Genomic DNA, 21,234 nt, shown 5'->3' on the forward strand with positions numbered 1-21,234 from the left:
CAATCTCTCTCTTTTTTCTCCCCGTTTCCTTAGCTCTCAGTTCTCGTCAGTTAGTCACCTCGATCTTATTTCCTCATTTTTGCCTTTTTTTTTTTTTTTTTTTACCATTCAAGAGCAGCCTTAGCTTGTGGATTCTCTATCTTTGCCATTGGTAAAAGGTGAAGAAATAATTGTATTCCCTGATTTTAACTTCCTGGGATGACACTATGGGAGAGTAGCTGGGTAAATTTTATTTTAAGATAATGAAAGCTACCCTTGTATATTGTATATCTATTGTGCATTATTTTATACTTAGAGAATATTTTGAAAATAATTTAAGAAAAATAGCGGTTGATAATATGTCTTTACAACAAAAACTTCCACAGACCAATGAAAACAATTGAAAGGAATCATTATTATGTTTTCAGTGAATGGATGATCTTTTGTTAAGCCCCAAGGAGCAGAGCCTTGAATTGCCTTTTGATTCTGCTGAAAATATACCATATCTTTATTCCTAAAATATGGAATTGTTTACTTGAAAAGACCTTTGGGACTCATGTTCAGGGGAGCAGAGTAAAATATCAAGAAAACATTTGGCATGAAGGAAGTGAAAGATTTTAGGGTAATGAACAAATTTTGGGGTCCTAAGAATTTTGTAATAAATTTTAAAGGGCAGAGCAGAGGCAGTCGCTTCCTTATGTACTTAAGATAGAGCCTCAGTCACTAAGTAGCAAAACTTGGGAGTGAATGTTTGATGTATGAATCTGGGACCTAGAGGAGTATCTCAAGTTTTCTCTACCTTTGAAGACTTAGCTGTTGATAAGAAGTTCCCTGTAAACACCTTATTTTGTCAGCATTTGCATCTTTGCAGCCCAAGAATTTGGTTTTGTGTGCTTTTTCTGCTTTGGGACAAATTAGTCTTCTGTTGGTAGGTGTGCCATATGCAAGATACCACTTCAGCCTGGAGTTTGGATAAGCCCTGGCTGGTGGATGTAAGAAGTCAATGAGTGTTTACTCTAAAAGAGAAAGCTCAGTGTTTGTATTTTCTTCCTTGTGCCATATAGCTTTTCTAGAAATAGTCTTTGGGTATCTTTTATTAGTTAATCTCCCACTGCCACGCCCAAGCCTACCCCCATCCACACCTCTCCACTATCTTTTTATGTGTAAACTATTGCTTTTTGTTGAAAGCAATTTATGGCAAAATCCTATAATTTTCTTTGGAAAATAAAAGATAGATATGTATGTAAGTATCTCTGGTCTCTTTTCTTTTTCAAGCTTTAATCACCCTGTCATTCACAGGCCTGATTTGGAAAAATGTAGAAGAGAAAGACCTTCTACTAAATGGAGTTACCATCAGTTATTGTAAATGGATTTTAGAGACTTAATGATTCTGTCTTAATAAAGTAACAACCCTTAATTCTCTTTGCTAACTGTGAACTTGCAGTTTTCTCCATCAATTGTTCCTGTTAAATAGCCAGAGCTGAAAAGCTGCAGTATTTATTTCAGGATATGTTCACAAGTATATAGTGAAGCTGAGATGTGATAAATGCATTACCAGGTGCCTTATCAAATAAAGAGAAATCAGTTGCTCATTATTCATGCCTTTACTCTGCAGGTATTTCCTATAAATACAACAGGCAATTTTTAAAAAAATTTTCACTTTAACTTATTTTGTTAATAAGTATTCTCTTTTATTTGTTGAATTTGCTCCAGGACTCCAGAAAGAAAAAAAGAGAGAGAGCTTACTGATAAAGTTTAAGAGTGACTCATTGTTAATGACTACCCTTTCAGATTTCTTTTTGACTAAGGAGCTTAGCTGATAAACTTGACTTAGTCGAGAAGCTACCTAGATCCATTCTACTTCTTCAGGATTTACCAGTCCCTTAAAATTTATCTCAAATGCGCTAATCTTCATACAAGGTTGCTAATAAGATGGCCAAGATGATCTTGTTCTTCTAGCCATCCATTAACACATTATGCATGCCAGTATTTCCCAAGCTAACTGGATTCCTTAAGGTTCAGGGTGAAATAAATACGGTAAACACTATATATTATATTTCTCTCTTGGATATATTCATAATTCATGTCATGAATATATTATGAATGAATAGTAAAGTCTCTGAGAAGGCCTCCAATACAACAGATTTGCTTAATTTTGTTTAGCCCAGTGTACTTATTAAATACTGTCTAAATTGCAAGTTGTAATTCATAATATCACTTTCGTGTAATTCAGATGAAGCCTTCCATGATTCTCACAAACAGTGTTACCACTGGATTCACATAGCTCAGAGTTACATTATAAAATGTTTTAAAAATTTAGTTTTTGTTAATATGATGTAATATTTTGATTATAAGCAATAGAAAACTTAAACTAGTTTGACAATTAAGTGAATTTACTAGTCATCAGCCGAAAACTCAGATAAAGTTTAGTCCTTAGTGTTGAGGCTCAGCGATGTTACCAAATACCTGGTTTCTTTTAATTTCTTCTAAAATATTTGATTTTCTAAAGTTTGCTCCTTGATCTCAATGTAACTGACTTTCTAGGAAAGCTACCTGTGTTTCCCTCACCTCTAATAAGAGAATATTTCCCTGGGAAGCTACTTCAGAATAGCAAGGAAGCATCTTTTCTAGAAGCCCCAGCAAAATTCATTTCATATCTCATTGACCTGAATTAATGTCACTGGAGATAGGTTGGGCTGGTCTTAGGCCAAGTAGGTTTACCCTGGTTTGGGGTGTGAAGTCAGTTTTCTTGGAAGCTTCCCTGTATGATTACACATCAGAGAATATGGGTATTGTTACTAAGAAGAAGGATAAATAAATATTGGGCAGCCCAAACCAATAAAAATCTACTACATGAGGCTTACCATATTTTATTCTGAATTAATATATTGATTCATTAATTCTATAATTATTACATATTAATTCTGTATTAATTAACTTTTATTTACATTAAAACTTGTATATGAATGTTTGTTGCATCAATAGTCATAAGAGCCAAAAAGTGGAGACAGCCCAAGTGTCTGTCAACTGATGAACAGATAAACAAAATGTGGTATATCCATACAATGGAATATTGTTTGGAAATAAAAAGGAATGAAATACTGACACTTGCTACAACATGAATGAAACTTGAAAACATTATGCTAAGTGTAAGAAGCCAGTCACAAAAGGCTGTGTATTACATGATTCTATTTGTTTTTACTTTATTTTATTTATTTTTATTTATTCTTTAAAAACCTACAGCACCTGGTCTTCCTAGGTTGTCTCCATCCAAGTACTAACCAGGCTCGACCCTGCTTAGCTTCTGAGATCTGACGAGATCAGGCGTGTTCAGGGTGGCATGGCTGTAGATTATATGATTCCATTTATAAGAAATGTCCAGAGCAGGCAAATCCATAGAGACAGAAAGGAGATTAGTGGTCACTAGAGGCTAGAGGGAGGGGGAAATGGGACATTATTGCTAATAGATATAAGGTTTCCTTTGGTGGGGGTGACGACATGTTCTGGAATTAGATAGTGGTGATGTTTGAACAATTTTGTGGATATACTTAAAACCACTGAATTGAACACTTTAAAAGCTAAATTTTATGATATGTGAATTATGTCAATTTAAAAAAGTATGTAATATATACCTTGAAGTTAAGAGCTCATTTTCACCTTTGTATTTTCAAATCCTTTTCCCCCAACCTCAGTGTCTTACACATAGCAGGTGCTCAAACAGTATTTTGAGTGAATGAATGGAAAATTAAATTGAAATAATTGATTATATTTTTATTATTAGGATTCAAAAAGACAGTTACCAAATTCTCTCTTTAAATTAGCAATGCGTATGAGTGCAGATCACTCATCTTTGCAACTAAAAAGTCTAAATTATATTCAAAGATTATTCACTTTTATTGGTTTATTTTGTGATTTGTCACTTGAACAGATATCATTTGGTTACATATCATCACAGAATTGAGCTAATTAGTCCATGTTTTCCTCATTTCCACAGTGTTTATTTTTTTAATTTACTTGTAAAAATTGCTTTCACTTAATTTTCAACTTTGAGATCAAACAGTTTAACTGAGGTTCTGAATTTGTTTTGTCTGATTACTGCTTATAATATTTATATTATTTTTAAAAACTATTACTTTGGCTTTTTGTTTCCTCCACAGAGAGCTTTAATCATATTAGCACCATTCAACTTAATGGTCTCTGTACTTAGCTTCATAAAGGCAGGCTGTGAAGAGACCTATATGTACAGGTAGAATTATTGGTGATGCAAATGATCATGAATCTGAAACTTAAAGATTGGAAATAAATTTACCTTTTAAGTTCTTTCTGGTGTTATTTAAACTGGTCACTCTACCTTCTCCTTGCCACCCTGGTTTGTGAATAAAATACGAAGCCGGCTTAGCTCTGCCATTCAGAAGCATCTTTTCATAGCCCTTCCATCTTGAGGGTTGGATTGGGCATATAAAGCAACGGATCCTGTAGGTTTTGATTTGGGACTTCCAAGAAGCTTTCTGAAATAACTGTCTTACCCATGGATGCTGCTTTCTGACAGCCCTAGTGTGGCCAGTAAATATATGTTTTTTAAGCTAGAGAAGTACTCTTATTCTTTTTCCAAACTTTTAATTTTTTCCCCCTTTTTAATTCCCCCCCTTCCTATGGATGTTGCTGTCTCCCCTTAAGAACTGGATCTCTGAAGGCAGAACATCTCTTCCAACATGCTTGTGGCTCGCACCCGGGGCCTGGTGTATGCAGGGCCTAGCTCCTCCAGCGCACTCTGGGGCCCTATTGCACCCAGGGTATGGTCTGTAGCTCCACCTGGGGCGCAAACCCAGGACCTTCTGCGTGTAAAGCAGACGTGGTAACCACTACACTATGGAGCCACCAAAACTTTTAATTTTTTAATATATTTTAATTCTACGTAAAGTTGGAAAGGATAGTGCAATGACTATGCCATATACGCTTCATCTAAATATGTCAATCATTAACGTTAATAATTTGCCTTATACACTATATATGTGTGTATATATGTGTGTATATATTTATAAAATACACACATATGCTTTTAAAAATATTTTATGATCCTTTCAAAAGTAAGTTGTGAGCTGCGGACATCATGGCATTTTTCTTTTTTTTTTTTTTTTTTGGCACTTTCTTAAATATGGTAAATATTTTCACACGTTGACTAAGAAAAAATACATACCTTTCCTACTGTATTAGTTTCCTGTGGCTGCTGTAACAATTTCCACAACCTTGGTGGCTTGAAGCAACAGAAATGTATTCTTTCACAGTTCCAGAGGCCAGAAGTCCAAAATCAAGGTGTTTGCAGGGTCGTACTCCCTATGGAGGCCCTATAGGAGAATCCTTCTTTGCCTTTTTCACTTTTTGGTGGCTTTGGTATTCCTTGACTTGTGGCCACATCACTCTAGTCTCTGTGGTCACATTGCTGCCGCCTCTTCTCTTTCTCCTCTGTGTCTCTTATAGGGACACTTGTCATTAGATTTAGTGACCACACAGATAACCCAGTATATCTCTTCATCTAAGGATCCTTAACTGAATAATATCTACAAAGACCCTTTTTCCAAGTAGCATTCAAAGATTCTGGGGATTAGGACATGGACATATTTTTTTTAGTGGGGGAGGGGGCTATCATTCAGCCCAATACATCTACATATCCATAATACATTGCCATCCTTAATAAATTTAATACACATACAATTTCATTAACTAATATATGTTCCACATTAAAATTTTCCCACTTTTCTTTATAATTTATAATTCTTTTCTGTTTTTATTTTTAATTTTTAATTCAGGATTGCGTTTTGTCTTCAGATATCTTTAATTCTTTAGTGTCCTTCATTCTAAAACAATTCCCCACTCTTTCATGATATTGTCATTTTTGGAGAGGTAAGGCCTCAGTTTGGATTAATGTGATTCTTTCTGATGAAAGTTAAACATTTTGGGCAAAAATATTACATAAGTGGCCAGTTCTTTAAGAAAGAGTGTGCTCAGGGGTGATTGCCCTCTTGCTACATCCCTGGTTTCCCTCCTAATGCTTCCTTGCTAGCTATCTGTCATCTACCAAGTATTTGCCAAAGCAGCTTTTAAAAATGTGTTGCTCTACTCTCTCTTTTCTTTAGCCCTCCCCACAACTTAAAAAATGTTTTTTCTTCTGTATACAAAAATACAAATATTTGGCTGGAGCAGGTGAGATTTCTGAATGTAATGGCTGAAAATTCCCATGTAGACCTTGGGAAATTATATTAAAGCCACTTGGGTTGTCACTAATGATTCTGGGGCCTAGAGTCCACAGCTATTTAAAAGGAAGCCTTTCAAAAGATCAAAGAAATGGCTCAAATTATCAGTACCTATGGAATACCAGAAAATTCTCACTATTATTAAATGAGCATATTTTAGGAAAAAAACTAGTAAATCTACTTTGTGATTCATTCTTTGGGTAAAACTTTATTATTCTTTTTATTTTTCTGCTTCTTTAGTTTTAAGCCACTGGTGCTTTTCTAAAGACAGTGGTTATCTTCACATTAGAGTTGAAACAACTACTTAATAACATCTTTTTCTTGCTTCCTTCCAGTTTTGTACAACTGATCAACCTTTTTTTTTCTTTTGGTCTTCCTAGAAGAGCTACTATTGGTTTTTTTGGTCTATTTTCTTCCTAATGTCTGTTTTCTTCCTAATGTCTGTTTTTGGAGGAAGATGGTTAAACAGATGCTTTCTGTTTTCCTTATCCTGGTGAAGGTGATTGCCAGTGGGTAGCCTATCCCACTGGCCACACTTCCCCCCTAATCTTTCTCAAGATCTCTAAAAGGTGGCTCCTTGGTACCCACAAATATTTTGCCATTTCTCCCTTGGAGTGCAACTGTTAGAACTGTTTGATTGAGGTACTTGGGGAATGCTCTGAATTTGTTAGTAATTGCTTTGGTTCCTTGTTATACTGGTTATATGCTTAAGGTCTCTGATTTTCATAGAAGTTACAGAACTGTGTAAATATAAAGATGTGGGGGGGCTTTTTGGTGCATTTCATCAGAAGTGTGATCAGGGTCCTTTGTATGGAAGAATTAATTAAAAGTTAGAAGGAAGAAGAGACGAAAATATGGGAGGGAAAAAAGTAAGAATTTGTTGGAATGAAGAGGGAGGTGAAGTATCCCAAAAATCAACTCATAAGTCTCTAGCCTTGTCTTCCAGGCATGAAAATAAAGAAAAAGAATCAGAATCTAAGAGTACCAAATCTAGTAAGAGTAAAAGAAGTTGGGAAATTGCCTCTAAAATGATGTTTACTCTTTCTCAAAGCATACCTGTATTCTTTATTCTTAGGAGTAAGGGGGAAATTTTTTTTGTAAGTGTTGAGGTCTGGTGAATGACAAACCACCAAAATAAGTTATTTTTTAGAGTTGGAATTTATAGAATCATGGAATATAATATCTGAGGAAACTTAGAATTGTTCTTTACTCACATTTGTTTATTCAACAGGTGTCAGGTCACATAGGTGAAAAAATAATTTCTATCCTAAAGGGTAGAATAATTGTTATGAAAAGGTTTAAGCACATTATAAAAAGCATACACAGGAAGAGGTATCTGTTGTTGCTCGTTTTTGAGATGAGGTAGCAATACTTGAGTTAAATCTTGAAGAAGAAATAGGAATTTTCCTAGTGAACGGGAGGGAAAGAAATCCTGTCTGAGGAGATAGCATATGAGAAAGCACAGGAATACAATAGAAGAGGGCACATTTAGAGAATAGCAAAAATTTGGTATGTTAGAGATGCCTATCATTTCTCCTGTGCTCACAACCCCGTGTTAGGAACCTGTTCTCCTCAAAGCTAATATATATTGAATGACCCTGTACCCCTGCCCACGAGACCAAGAATTGGCCCTTGACAGCAGCTAATGAGATTTTTTCTCACAGTAATAAAATAAACCGAATGGACTTTCATTATTAGTAATGGTAGACTATATAATTCAAGTCAACCCTCCTACTGAAGACCACTAAACAAGCTGGATGAAACATAAAAAGCATAATCTAAAAGCATCTAATAACTAACAAGATAGTGAGAAATTACTGGGCCAAGATTTTGGATAGGTAAGAATTTTGAAGTGATGAGCCTAGTACTCATGCTGCTTTTGTCTAGAGGCATATATGTATTCAGAAGTGACTGGGAAGCTAAGCTGCATTTTTGGTAATCCTGTGAGCCAATGGGGACAAAAATTGGAGTCCAGGATCCATAAAGGGTAGTAACCCTTATATATCACCCTCTGCTTTGGCCCAGGACTTTAAAATGCTGCATGGTAGGTGTAAAGGAGCACTAGAAGTAAACTAAGCTTCATGCAGAATGCAGGCTGACTTTATATCATCTAAGCAGCTTAGAAAAATCTCAGGACCTGAACTTGTATTAAATTGACCCTAATTGCTAGTGGCAAGAGCAAATAAAAATCCTCTTTGGAGGAAAATATCATCATCCTAGGCCTCAAATTATTTATATAATACTTTTTCAAATACAATGTCCAGCACAAAGGTAACCAGACACATGAGACAAGACACCATGAGTAAGGAGGAAAAATAACAGATAATAGAAACAGGTCCACAGGATTCTGTATGCTGCAATCATAGAACACAAACTATAAAACAATTCTGTGTACTATGTTCAAGGAGATAAAAGTCAAACTTGAAAACCTTGACAGAGAACTAGAAACTATAAAATGTGAGAATCCAAAAAGTGACATTAAAAAAACAACATAGCAGATTTGTAAATGAGCAAAATGGAAATGCTAGACTGAGACAGTGGTAAACACTGAAATTTGTAAGGTCTGAGAGACCCAAGACTGGTGATCTTGTTGGTCTATCCGCAAGTTTAGGAAGAAATACAGACACAAACAGAGATGAGAATGCGTGTGACTCCAGGGAGAAAAAGATGCAGAGAGAGTAGTTACCTGACTATTTTTCAGTTCACCCTCTTCCTCCTACAAATAATGCCACAATAAATATTTTTGCACACATATGCTTATGCACTAATATTTTTATTTCTATAGAAATGATCCCCTATGGTACATTAAAAGAATGTCTTAAAATTTGAGAGATACTGCCACATTACTTTCGAGAAAGGTCATAGCAATTCTCATTTCCTTCAGCAATGTTCTTTCCCTCACCTCTCCAGGTTCTTTCTTTTTTTTTTTTTTAACGCCTACAGCACCTGGTATTCCTAGGTGGTCTCCCATCCAAGTACTAACCAAGCCCAACCCTGCTTAGCTTCCAAGATCAGACGAGATCGGGTGCATTCAGGGTGGCATGGCCAACTCCATGTTCTTTCCACTACTAAATATTATCGATGTTTTGATATATTGCTAATCTGGAGAGTTAAAAATGAGATCTTAAAAAGTCCATTTTCCATAAAACAAACATGACCAATGGAATAGAAGAGAGAATCCAAAATTAAACCTTATCATATATGGTCAAATGATTTTTCAACAAGAGTGTCAAAACCAATCAATGGGAAAGGATAGTTTTTTCAAGAATTAATATTGGGAAAACTGGACATCCACATGCAAAAGCTCTTATCTTACACCATATACAAAAATTAACTCAAAATGGATCAAAGACTTAAACATAAGAACTAAAACTGTAAACTCTTAGAAGAAAAAATAGTGGAAAAACTTCATGTCATTGGGTTTGGCAATGATTTCTTGCATATGACACCAAAATTACAGGTAAGAACAACAACAAAAATAGATAAATTGAACTTCATCAAAACTTGCATCAAAAGATATTATCAACAGAATAAAAAGGAAACCCACAGATATGAGAAAATATTTGCAAATTATATATCTGGTTAGAGATTAATATCCAGAATACATAAAGAACTACAACTAAACAAAGACAAAAAAACAAACTAATTAAAAAATGGGCAAAGGACTTAAACAGACATTTCTCCAAATAAGATATACGAATGGCCAATAAGAACATGAATGATGCTCAACATAACTCAGGAAAATACAAATCAAAACCACAATGAAATGTCATTTCACATCCACTAGGATGGCTATAATCAAAAAGACAGATAATAACAAGTGTTGGTGAGAATGTGGAGAAATTGGAACTCTCACATATTGCTGGTGAAGAATGTAAAATAGTGCAGCATTTTGGGAAACAGTTTGGTGGTTCTTCAAAAAATTAAACATAGAATTACCATATGATCCAGCAATCATACTTCTGGGTATATTATACCTAAAAGAATTGGAAGCAGAGACTCAAGCATATATTTCTATGTCAGTGTTCATAACAGCAGCATTCACAATAGCCAAAAGGTAGAAGCAACCCTAGTGTCCAGTGACAGATGAATGGATAAAAAAAATGTAATGTACGCATGCAATAGAATATTATTCAACCTTAAAAAAGAATGAAGTACTGACATATGATACAACATGATAAACCTTGAAAACATACTAAGTGAAATAATAAGCCAGATGCAAAAGAATAAATATGATATGGTTCCACATCCACATATATAAGGTACCTGGAATAGTCAAATTCATAGAGACAGAAGATAGAATAGTGGCAAGCAGGGGCTGAAGGGAGAGGGGCTAGGGAGTTTCTGCTTAATGGGTTCAGAGTTTCAATTTGGGATGATGACATAGTTCTGGAGGTAGCTAGTGGTAATGGTTGCACAACAAGGAGAATGTACTTAATGCCACTGAGCTGCACACTTAAAAATGGTAAAAATGATAAATTTTATGTATATTTTACCACAATGAAAAGAAAACTATTTTGTATATCCCTGACAACTAGTGAAGTTGAGCACCTTCTGTTTTTTTTGGACATTTGTATTTCATCATTTATAAATTGCCTACTCTTATTCTTTGCCCATTTTTTCCCTACTGGGCTGTTTATCATTTTGTTATTAATTTATATGAGTTCTTCTTATATTAATAGTATTAGCTCTTTGTCTACAGGGCTTTTTCTTCCATTTAATTTTATTTATGGTGTCTTTTGAGATGCAAAAATTTCATAAAATGGCTGCCAATGGCCCACTATCATCAAGTGAATTTATTGTGGTGAGAGGTGGAGAAAGGAGTTCACAGAAAATAGGATGCTGGACAGAAAACCTAATGAGTATCTACTAAATGAAATTTTGTAAAGATATGGCCTCTCCCACAAAGAACTGCAAAGAGATAATAGGAAGCACTGGATATGGACGCTATTAGCTACCTGAGTCATGGTTTACTTGTCATGATTCACTCATTAATTCTTTCAATAATTTACTTATTCAATAAACATTTATTAAGCAGCTATAATGTACCAAGCACTGTATTATAACAGAATACAAAAATAAGTAAGGCGTAGGACCTGCTTTTGAGAAGCTCATGTATATTTGGGGAGTAGAAATGCTAAATTACAAATAATAGCAAAAAGATGAATATCACGCAAGACAGATGATAGTGTCTCAGGCTAGGAAGCTGTCGACATAAGTGAATGCATTTGTGTTATATTTTAAAGGTAATACTGAGAGAACTTATTGGATATAGGTATCAGGTAAACAAGAATCAAAGATGATTCCTAGGTTTTGGACCTGAGCCACTGTGAACACCCAGAAGAACCTTTTACTGAGCTGGAGAAGACTGAGATAGAGGTTTGAAGGATAAAAATCAGGAGTTCTATTTTAGATATATTAAATTTAAGATGCCTACTAGACATCTCAGTAGATTGTCAAGTGTATATTTAACATATGAATCTGAGAGCTCAGGGAAGAGAGGTGAGGCTGGATTATAAATCAGGTGGTCAATGGCAGTATTTAAAGCTATGGGACTAGATAGGATCACCTAGGGCAAAGTTTGAATAGAGTAGAAAAGATTTAAAGGCAGAGCCAAGTTTTAGAAATTAGGTATAAGAAGAGGATGCTCTAACCAAGATGACTGAGGGGTGACTAAGAAGGCAAGAAGAAAATTAGGAGAAAACCAGAAGTATCCTACAAGCAAAGCAAAGAAATTACTTCAAGGAGGGAGAAGTCAACCAGTGTTGAATACTGTTGAGAGGTGAAGATGAAGGTAGATATATGGCATTGGATTTAGAAAGATGAAGAATATAATGACCTGGACAAGACAGTTTCATTAGAATGGTGGGGACAAAAATAAGGTTTGAATAGGCTGAAGAGAGAATGGAGATGAGGAAGTAGAGACAGCAAATAGAGACAAAGCTTTTGTGTAGTTTTGTAAAGAAATAGGGCGATAGCTGGAAGGGAGGAGGATCAAGAAAAACTTTAAAAATATTTTTCAATAAAAACAAAATTTTAAATAGATTACATTAAATGGTACAAAATTTTGAAAGTATGAAAGGGTATATGGTGAAAATCTCACTCCCACACCTTTCCAAACCCAGTCACAGTATTTTCTTCCCTCATTTCAATGTTTCCAGTCTCTCATAAATCCTTCTGGAAATAGTCTCTGTATATACAAACAAATATTTATACACATTTTCCCACCTTATCTCATTTTAAATAAATACACAAATGGTGGCTCACTGTACACACTGCTTCTGCCCCCTCATTTTCCTACTTATCAACATGGAGATATATCTACATGGAGATTGTTCCATGTAGATATATAAAAAGGTCTTCTGCTTTCTTTATGGTTGCATTGTGTTGTTATACTCTAATTTATTTATTTGATTTCCTGGTAATTCCTATTGATTAATACTTAGGTGGTTTCCAATCTTTTGCTGTTATAAAGCTGCAATGAATGATTTTGTACATAGATCTTTTCACATGTGTGGCAATATATCTGTAGGATAAAATTACTTAGAATAATTACTGAGCCAAAGGTGCCAAAATGCTTTTATATAATTTGTACCAATATATCCTACCAACAATGATTAGAAGGCCTGTTTCCCTATATAGTGTGTTATCACATTTTTTATCTTTGTTGATCTAGGAAGTAAAAAATGGTCTTTTGGTGTTGCACCAAAAATGGTCTCTTTTATTTTGCATTTTCTTTATTTTGAGTGAGGTTGAATATTCAAAAGTTTACAAGCTATTTATATTTATTTTTCTTTGAGTTGTCTCTTCCTACTTTTTGCTCATTTTTCTAATAAGTTAGTCTTTTTCTTACTGATTTGTAGGAGCTCTTAATATTTCAGGCATGTTAGCTCTCTGTTATCTGAGTTGCAAATATACCTTTTCACTTTGTTTATAGGGATTTTTTTTTCTTGCAAAAATTTTTTTAACATAGTTGAATTTGTCTGAGTTTTGTGTCATACTTTAAAAAACTTCCCCACTCCAAAAGCATTTTAAAAAATTTCCCAGAAGAGTATTTTAAATATGAGATACTAGAGTATGCTTTCATGTTTTCAATAGAAAGGGAGGAACTGATGAAGCAGGAGAGATTAGGGAAAATTTCAAGAGCAAACTCCATGACTAGGCTAGGAGTGGGTAGCATACAGAGCCTAAATTGGAAGGTCGACCTTCAATAGGAACAAGGACAGTCTCCTTTTGTCAGAGGAGGGAAGATAGAATATGGGTTCTGATGCAGATGTTGGTGGATGTGGTGATGAGAAGATAAGAAAGTTCCTAAGTGATTGCTTGTATTTTCCCAGTAGTATAAAAGGCAAATTCATTGGCTGAGTTTAGGGCAGGAAGGGGCTGTTAAGGTTTGAGGAAAGATGAAGATTAAGAAAGTTTAGTCTTATTGTATTAGATGTTCTAACTTCTGTATATTCTCCTACCCTTGGGACAAAAGATAATTTATTTAAAATTTTCATTGATTCAATGATTTGATCTGATGGAATGACTTGGTTTCCCTTTGAAAACACTTTTATTCTTGGAGAGTGCTTCATGTGATTAGATTACTGTAAATAACTTGGCCTCAATGTGCTATATGCATGGGTTCCCAGTGAGGTGACCTTGTTTTCAAGAGGTGTTTAGGTTCAGGGTTTGTGTCATTCAAAACAGGTTGTATGGGTCATAGCACTTGAGCAGGAAAGAACAGGTGACTTTGCCTAGAAGTGGGCCATGTACCTGGCAAGCCTAGATGGCTACATGGACTCATTCGGCCCTTCCAGTAAATTGTTCATATCCTTTGTCTCAGTAATTAATTCGACTTCTGAGACTCTGACCTAAGGAAATAATCCTTAGGAGGCACTATAGCAGAGCACTTAAGAACACATAGGCTTTAGAGTCAGATACACTTAGAATGGAATCCAAAATGGCGATTTTAAGTATCTACTAGAGTTTATTTCTCTGCCCCTCAAGTCATCACTATGCATTTAAAAATAAAAACAACAATATTTTCATTGAGATATAATTCACAAACCATAAACTCCACTTATTTAAAGCGTACAATTTACTTATTTAAATACATTCACAAAGTTGTACAGCCATCACCATAATCAATTTTAGAATAGTTTTATTATCCCAAAAGAAACTCCCTGACCATTAAATCACTCTCTAGTTTATAGAACTCTACGTAATCATTAATCTTTTTGTCTATGTGGATTTACCTATATTGGGCTTTTCATATAATATAATCATACAATATATGGTCTTTTGTGACTGGATTCTTTCATTTCGCATAATATTTTAAAGTTCATCCATGTTGTAACATATACTCATACTTGATTCTTTTTTATTGCTGAATAACAATTTCACTGTTTGAATATATCATTTTTATTTATTCATTGGTCAGTTGATGAACATTTAGATTTTTTCCATTTTATAGCTATTACGAAAAGTGCTGCTATGAACCTTCATGTATACCTTTTTTGCGTGGATGTATATTATTACTTCTCTTGGATATGTACCTAGAAGTACAATTGCTTAATCATACAGTAAACTCTATGTTTAACTTTTTGAGGAACTGAGAAACCGTTTTCCAAAATGTTGCACCATTTTACATTCCCACCAGCAATATATGAGAGTTCCAGTTTCTCCACATCCTCACCAGCATTTGCTATTATCTATCTTTTTGATTATAGCCAACCCAGTGGATATGAAATGATATCTCATTGTGGTTTTGATTTACATTTCTCTAATGGCTAATGATGTTAAGCATCTTTTCATGTGCTTATTGGCCATTTACATATTTTCTTTGGAGATATGTCCCAAGTCCTTTGACCATTTAAAAAATTTATTTTATTTTATTTTTATTGTTGAGTTGTAAGAGTTTTAAAAATATATTTCTGGGTACCGGTCCCTTATCAGATTTGTAAATATTTTCTCCCATATTGTATGTTGTCTTTTCACTTTCTTGATGTTATCATTTGGAGCAAAAAGTTTTTAATTTTGATATAGTCCAATTTATCTATTTTTTCTTTTCTTGCTTGTCTACTCAGTGTTTTGAGTTCCTCTTCTCTCAGTCTCTCTTGAACCTACTCCAATCAGGCTTTTTGCCCTTACCAAAATAACTCTTGATAAGGTTGCCAGTGGCCTCCATGTTGTTTATCCAATGACTAGAACTCAGCCTTCATTCTTATTTGATAGAGCTCTCACCTCCTCCTTTTTGAAATGCTATGCTTTATTCACTAGATTTCCAGGATACTACATTTTCCTAGTTTTCTCCTACTCCTACTGGCTGTTCTTTTTCAGTCTCTTTTGCTGGTTCCTCCTCATCTCTCTCACCTCTAAACATTGGAGTGCACCAGGATTCAGACCTTAGATTTGTTTCTCTCTACATTCATTCTGTTGGTGATTTCATCCAGCCCAGTGGCTTTAAATATATTCTACATGCTGACAACTCCCTGACTTATATCTCTGGCCCAAACTCTACCTAAACTGTCTTCCCTCAGATATCTGCATTACTCACTCCCTGCTATAGATTAAATTGTGTCCTCCTCCCCAAATTCATATGTTGAAGCCCCAACCCCCAAGTTACCTATTTGGAGATAAGGCTTTCATAAAGGTAATTAAGGTTGAATGAAGTCATAAGGGTGGGGCCCTGATCTAATAGGATTAGTGTCTACATGAAAGAGACTGAAGAGAGCTTTCTCTCTCTCTCCCTCCCTCCCTCCCCTCTCCCTCCACCCTCCCCTCACTCTCTCTCTGTCTCTCCATGTACATGCACCAAGGAAAAGTCATGTGAGCACACAATAAGAAGGTTACCGTCTGTAAGCTAGGAAGAGAGCTCTCTTTAAAACCTGAGCATGTTGACAGAGTGATCTTAAATTTCCAGCCTCCAGCACTGTGAGAAAATAAATGTTGTTGTTTAAGTTTCCCAGTCCATAGTATTTTGTTATGGCAGCCTGAGCTGACTAATACACTCCCCCACTTTCTTCAGGTTTTTGCTCAGATGTTCCCTTCTCACTGAGGTATTTCTTTATTGCCTTGTTTAAAGTCACAACCCTGCCTAACCCTGGCATTCTCTTTCCCCTTTTTCTGATTTATTTTTTTTCCCCCAATGAATCATCTGATATATATTCCACTTATATTTAAATTATTTTTTATCGTCAGTCTCCCATCACTAAAATGTAAGTGTTTAAGGGTAGAGACTTTCGTTCATTTTGTTCACCTCTGTGTCCTTAACACCTAAAATAGTGTCAGACAAAATATAACTCTTTAAAATATATTGAATGACTGTTGAATGAATAATTACCATTGTAGCTCAAGAATATATAATGAAATTGTATATATTAAATTGGGATATGAAGTTGGCTACTTCTGTGAAGGTTAGCATTCATGTCTTCAAGGTTACTTCATAGACATAGAAACTACTAATTAGCAGCTTTGTTGGCCATATCAGTTGGCACAGCCCCTTCCCTACTGACCATTGCAATGAAAGACTTGGTGAGCAGCCTCAATTAGAGCTGAGATGCTCTTTGTATATCAACATCATATAAACAGGGCCCGGTCCCAGCACATCATGCTTGACTGTTCCATTCAAACACCATGTGTACTTTGGTGGCTCCTGTGACTTTGTTAGGAGATCTTCAAAGCTGTGTGGTCCACTGCTGACATTACTGTGCCCTCCCTTTTTTGGCTAGATATAATCTAAATGAAAATGTTTGAACATGGTAGTACTTTCAAAGAGTCAGCTTAAATATTGTCTTTACTTCTTTACCAGGGTTTGTGTTTCATGCTGGTCATTGTACTTTGGCAATTTAAGATAGATTTGTTTTTGATATTGCTTTGTGGCCATTCTTTGTATATGTCATGAGAAGGTCATCAGCAGTCAGAGAGACCATCAGTGGAAGATATGACCTCATTATTTTGATGATGGAACTCTATGTAGATACATTAGTGTGAATAAGTTATACTAGTAGCCACTGCAATAGAAATTGTAAATAACAGAAGAAAATTAACTAAGTCAATTCTCAGTCATCTCTAAATCAACTGATACTTTTACTAGTTTTAATTAGCGTGTGTATACGTATTGTATAATTTGTGTCAGCAGCTTGGGTTGAAATCAAGACACATCATGTTTGATATGTTCTGGTATAACATGGTACTTTAGATGTACTTTTTCTACTGAGAATGACTTTAAGTGTTCCCTTGTAAATTTTCACAGTAACATAAAATAAAAATTAATTTTGAAAGTATCTGTTGACTTGTTGATATCATAATAATGGTATTTATGAATATTACTATAAATATTACACAGTCTTGAGGCATTTTACTCTGAGCTTTGCAATGTATCATAAATTATCCAAATCCTCTGTTATCACTTGGACTTCCTAGTATTTTAAATGGCATTTTCTCACAAAGGAGCCCTTCTAATTGCTGGATCTGATTCTAGTATCCTTGGATTTGCTGGTTAAGCATAAACAGGGATAGATTAGTCTAGGGATCCATATATCTTAGGGAATATGTATTTCCTGTGTTTTCCACCTGCCTAACTGAAACCGCATTTAGACCAGAAGATGCTATTATCTTTCCTCTGATTTACTCTCTGAGTAGGATGTCTTACTTAAATTTGATTTGGTGAAGAGGCATTACTAGAGGGCTTTATTTTTAATTCAGTATAACTGATGATACCACAACAAAGCAAAGAATCCCCAAAACTGCAATATTGAGTGAGATAGCATAACTTCAAGTCTTGAATAGTATTATGGGAAGTCCATCTTCAGTCATTCCACAAATTGATTACATCTCTTAATATATCACTCAGTAGCATTTATTGAACACCTTTGTGGTGGGCACTTGCAAATGTTCAAAATACAAAGGTGATATGCTAAGGTCTTTGCCCTCACAGAGATTACAGACTACCAACTATTACTTAGTGTGATAATGCCACAATAGAGGCATGTAAATATTTCAATTCTATGTGAAGGATGATTTTGAGAAATACACCATTGCTATATGTTTTAGGCATACAAAATGTTGGGAGCAAATCACTCTTGGGTTTAGAATTCTTTATTTTGCGTGTTACTAGATAATTACTAAAAATATTTAAATGCCTCATGAATGCTAGGAGTTGTGTTTGATGAAAAATTAAATATCTCTGCCCCAGTGAAAGAGATAGGCAGGCATTAAACAAATATAGAATTAGATACTTTAAATGCTAAGAAGAGAAGAGTGAGGTGTTTTGAAAGACTACAGGAAATTCAAATATACAACTTAGCATATTGTATATTATCTATTGCTATGTAACATAATTTCCAAAATTAGCAGCTTAAGACAATAATGAACATTCATGATCTCATATAGCTTCTATGGGTCAAAAGTTCAGGAGTGTCTAGGTTGTGTAGCTCAGAGTCTCTTGTGAGTTTATAGTCAAAATGTCAATTGGGACTGCAACCATCTGAGGCTTAACTGAGGAAAGATAATCTAGTTTCAGGATGGCTCACTCACATAGCTGTTGGCAGGAAGTATCAGTTCTTTACCTTGTGGACCACTCCATAGGGTTATTTGTCTTCAAGACATAGCACCTTATTTCCTCCGGAGAGACTGAGCCAAGACAAAGCAAAGCAGAAGCCACATGTCTATTATGACTTGCCTCAGAAGCCATACATCTTTATTTCCATAATATTCTATTGGCCCTATTCAGCATGTGAGGGTGCATGAAACACCAGCACGTAAGAATCATTGAGGGCCATCTTGGAGGCTGGCTACTGCATATATGAATCTCCAAACACAAGCTTGCTGAAGTCAAACTTTTCAGAAGAGCCCAATGCAGCCATTTTATAAACAGCATCTGTTCGTGTTTCTAAGGGAAGGTCATATTGAACTGCATATCAATAGAGGATTTGCACAGTCCCGTTTCCTGCTTAATTAGGAACCCCATCTCTTACCTTTCTTCCCCACTTTCTTCCAGAAATGTTTAGAGAGTACCTATGGTAATTGGGAGCTCAGTTTTACTCAGTTCAGAGCGATGTAAAGGCAGAATACTTGCCCTCAAGGTGTTCATGTTCTGGTGGAGTACAAGTGGGGTAAAGGAGGCATGAACAATTAGGTTGAAGAAGAAATATCTGAGTAGAGCAGGGGTCGGCAAACTGAAGATCATGTGCCAAACCTAGCCCACAGCCTATTTTTGTAAAAGCTTTGTTGCACTCCAACCTCTCCTAACTGCCTATTGTCTGTGGTTGCTTTTGCACTGCAACAGAAGAGTTGAATCGTTGGGACATAGACCTTATGCAGCACTCTTATTGCCCTTGGCCCATAAAGTCTAAAATATTTATTATCCAATTCTTCACAGAAAACTTTTGCCAACCCCAGGTTAGAGGAATTAGAGACTATTTCCCAAAGAGGTGATATTTTAGATGAGACTTGGGGGAGCCATAAGAGTACTTCTGCTGAAGGGAGCAGCATGATCCAAGGTATGAAGGGTTATGTTGTAATACATTGAAGAGGAGTCTTTATTTGAGCGAGACTACACCAGATTAACCCCATTCTCAACCACTGTAGCTTACAACTATAGGAACTGAAAAACATAAGACACAACATCAAGATGGCGCCGTAGCTCACAGCCCACATCCCCACTCCCCTTCCACCTCACACAAAGCAAACCTTTGAAAGATGAATTGTTGACCTTTGTTAACTTTTAGTTAAACTGAGTTTTGGCCCCAACTCTGATTTGGCAGAGGGTCTAAAGAAAGAAGAACCCCTAGAATCCCAACACTGTTTACCACAATCAAAATGAAATGTTTCACATCTTCTAGGTAAAAGGTGATAAGTGCACAGAAGGCCAAATAACAGACAAAACTGTAAGTCTGAAAATGTGAAGGGAAAAAAATAGTCATAAGAGAAACCAAAAACCCAAGGATGAATTTGGCCAGAGAATCATGAAATACTATTAGGAATAATATTATTCACTGGGTAGAAGCAGTTTAGGCAGAAACTCTAAGTATTTACACACACACACAGAGACACACACACACACACACACACACACACACACACAAAACTAACAAAGAAGAAGCAGAACATGGAAGAAAGAACATGAATTAATTGAGGCAAACTAGAATTGGTGTTTGTCACAATTAAAGAGAAAAAAACTAAAGAATTAAAGACTTCAAAAAGCTATAAATATTAAATAAGAACTCAGAAAACACAATTCTCATTGTCATTTATTCATTAGGGGACTATACTACTGACTGACAGAACTTGTGACTGGCTCCTAGAGTCAAGTCATCTCATACATCTTCACAGACGACCCTGCCCTTTAAGCCAGGTTGACCCCTCTACATATCTTACAATCACAGGTATTTTAGGAAATTGCCTACAATTTCTTATTGAACTACTCCCATACTTATTCTCATCAAAGTCTCAACTCCAAGTCACTCCCAACTCTTCCCTCAAGGGGAGAATCTAGCAGCTGAGAAGAACCACTTTGACTTTATCTTGTAATAATAATTGCTAATTATAGACTCGGTTGGTTAACATTTATTGCCAGTAAGTCCATGGTCAAGTTGGTCACGTTATCAGAATACATGCTGAATACACTCTTATTACCTCTAAGCAATGGTATAAGGAAGGCAACTTGATTTACAGAAAGGATACAGACTTTGAGAGTAGCTTTAAAGCTAGTTCTGGGTACAAGAGGAAGGGAGGTGGTTAGAGGTGGAGAAATAAGCACCCCCAGTCCTTGACCTTCCTCATTCATCCAGGAGCATCCAGATCCCCTATTCCTCCTTTTGTCAACACACAGGCACTTGAAGGGTCCCATGCTCACTCTTGTTTAGCTGTCGCCACTCCAAAGCAAACTACCAGATGTGCCTGAAACTGAGCTTTGAACATGCAATAAGGGAAAATCCTTAACGAGGGCAAAACAGTATGAAAGAGACCCAAGTTTCTGATTGACCAGGCGAAGCAGAGCCACTTGCTGTCCAGGATC

The 21,234-nt window shown here is 35.7% G+C and overlaps 1 long non-coding RNA gene, 1 other non-coding gene and 1 pseudogene across 2 annotated transcripts in view; 1 reads left to right on the forward strand and 2 right to left on the reverse strand.

Moving 5' to 3' along the window:
* Positions 1–21,234, forward strand: part of LOC111738184 — a 32,775-nt gene that overhangs the window by 7,185 nt on the left and 4,356 nt on the right. The gene's annotated exons all lie outside the window — the stretch shown is intronic.
* Positions 3,214–3,331, reverse strand: LOC111738283. The gene has a single exon (XR_002779794.1). It is a non-coding gene; the product is annotated as a 5S ribosomal RNA (ribosomal RNA).
* On the reverse strand, positions 9,165–9,283 carry LOC111738324 (annotated as a pseudogene).

This window comes from Pteropus vampyrus, unplaced genomic scaffold (genome assembly GCF_000151845.1).
Source record: "Pteropus vampyrus isolate Shadow unplaced genomic scaffold, Pvam_2.0 Scaffold36, whole genome shotgun sequence".
In the NCBI taxonomy this organism is placed as follows: domain Eukaryota; kingdom Metazoa; phylum Chordata; class Mammalia; order Chiroptera; family Pteropodidae; genus Pteropus; species Pteropus vampyrus.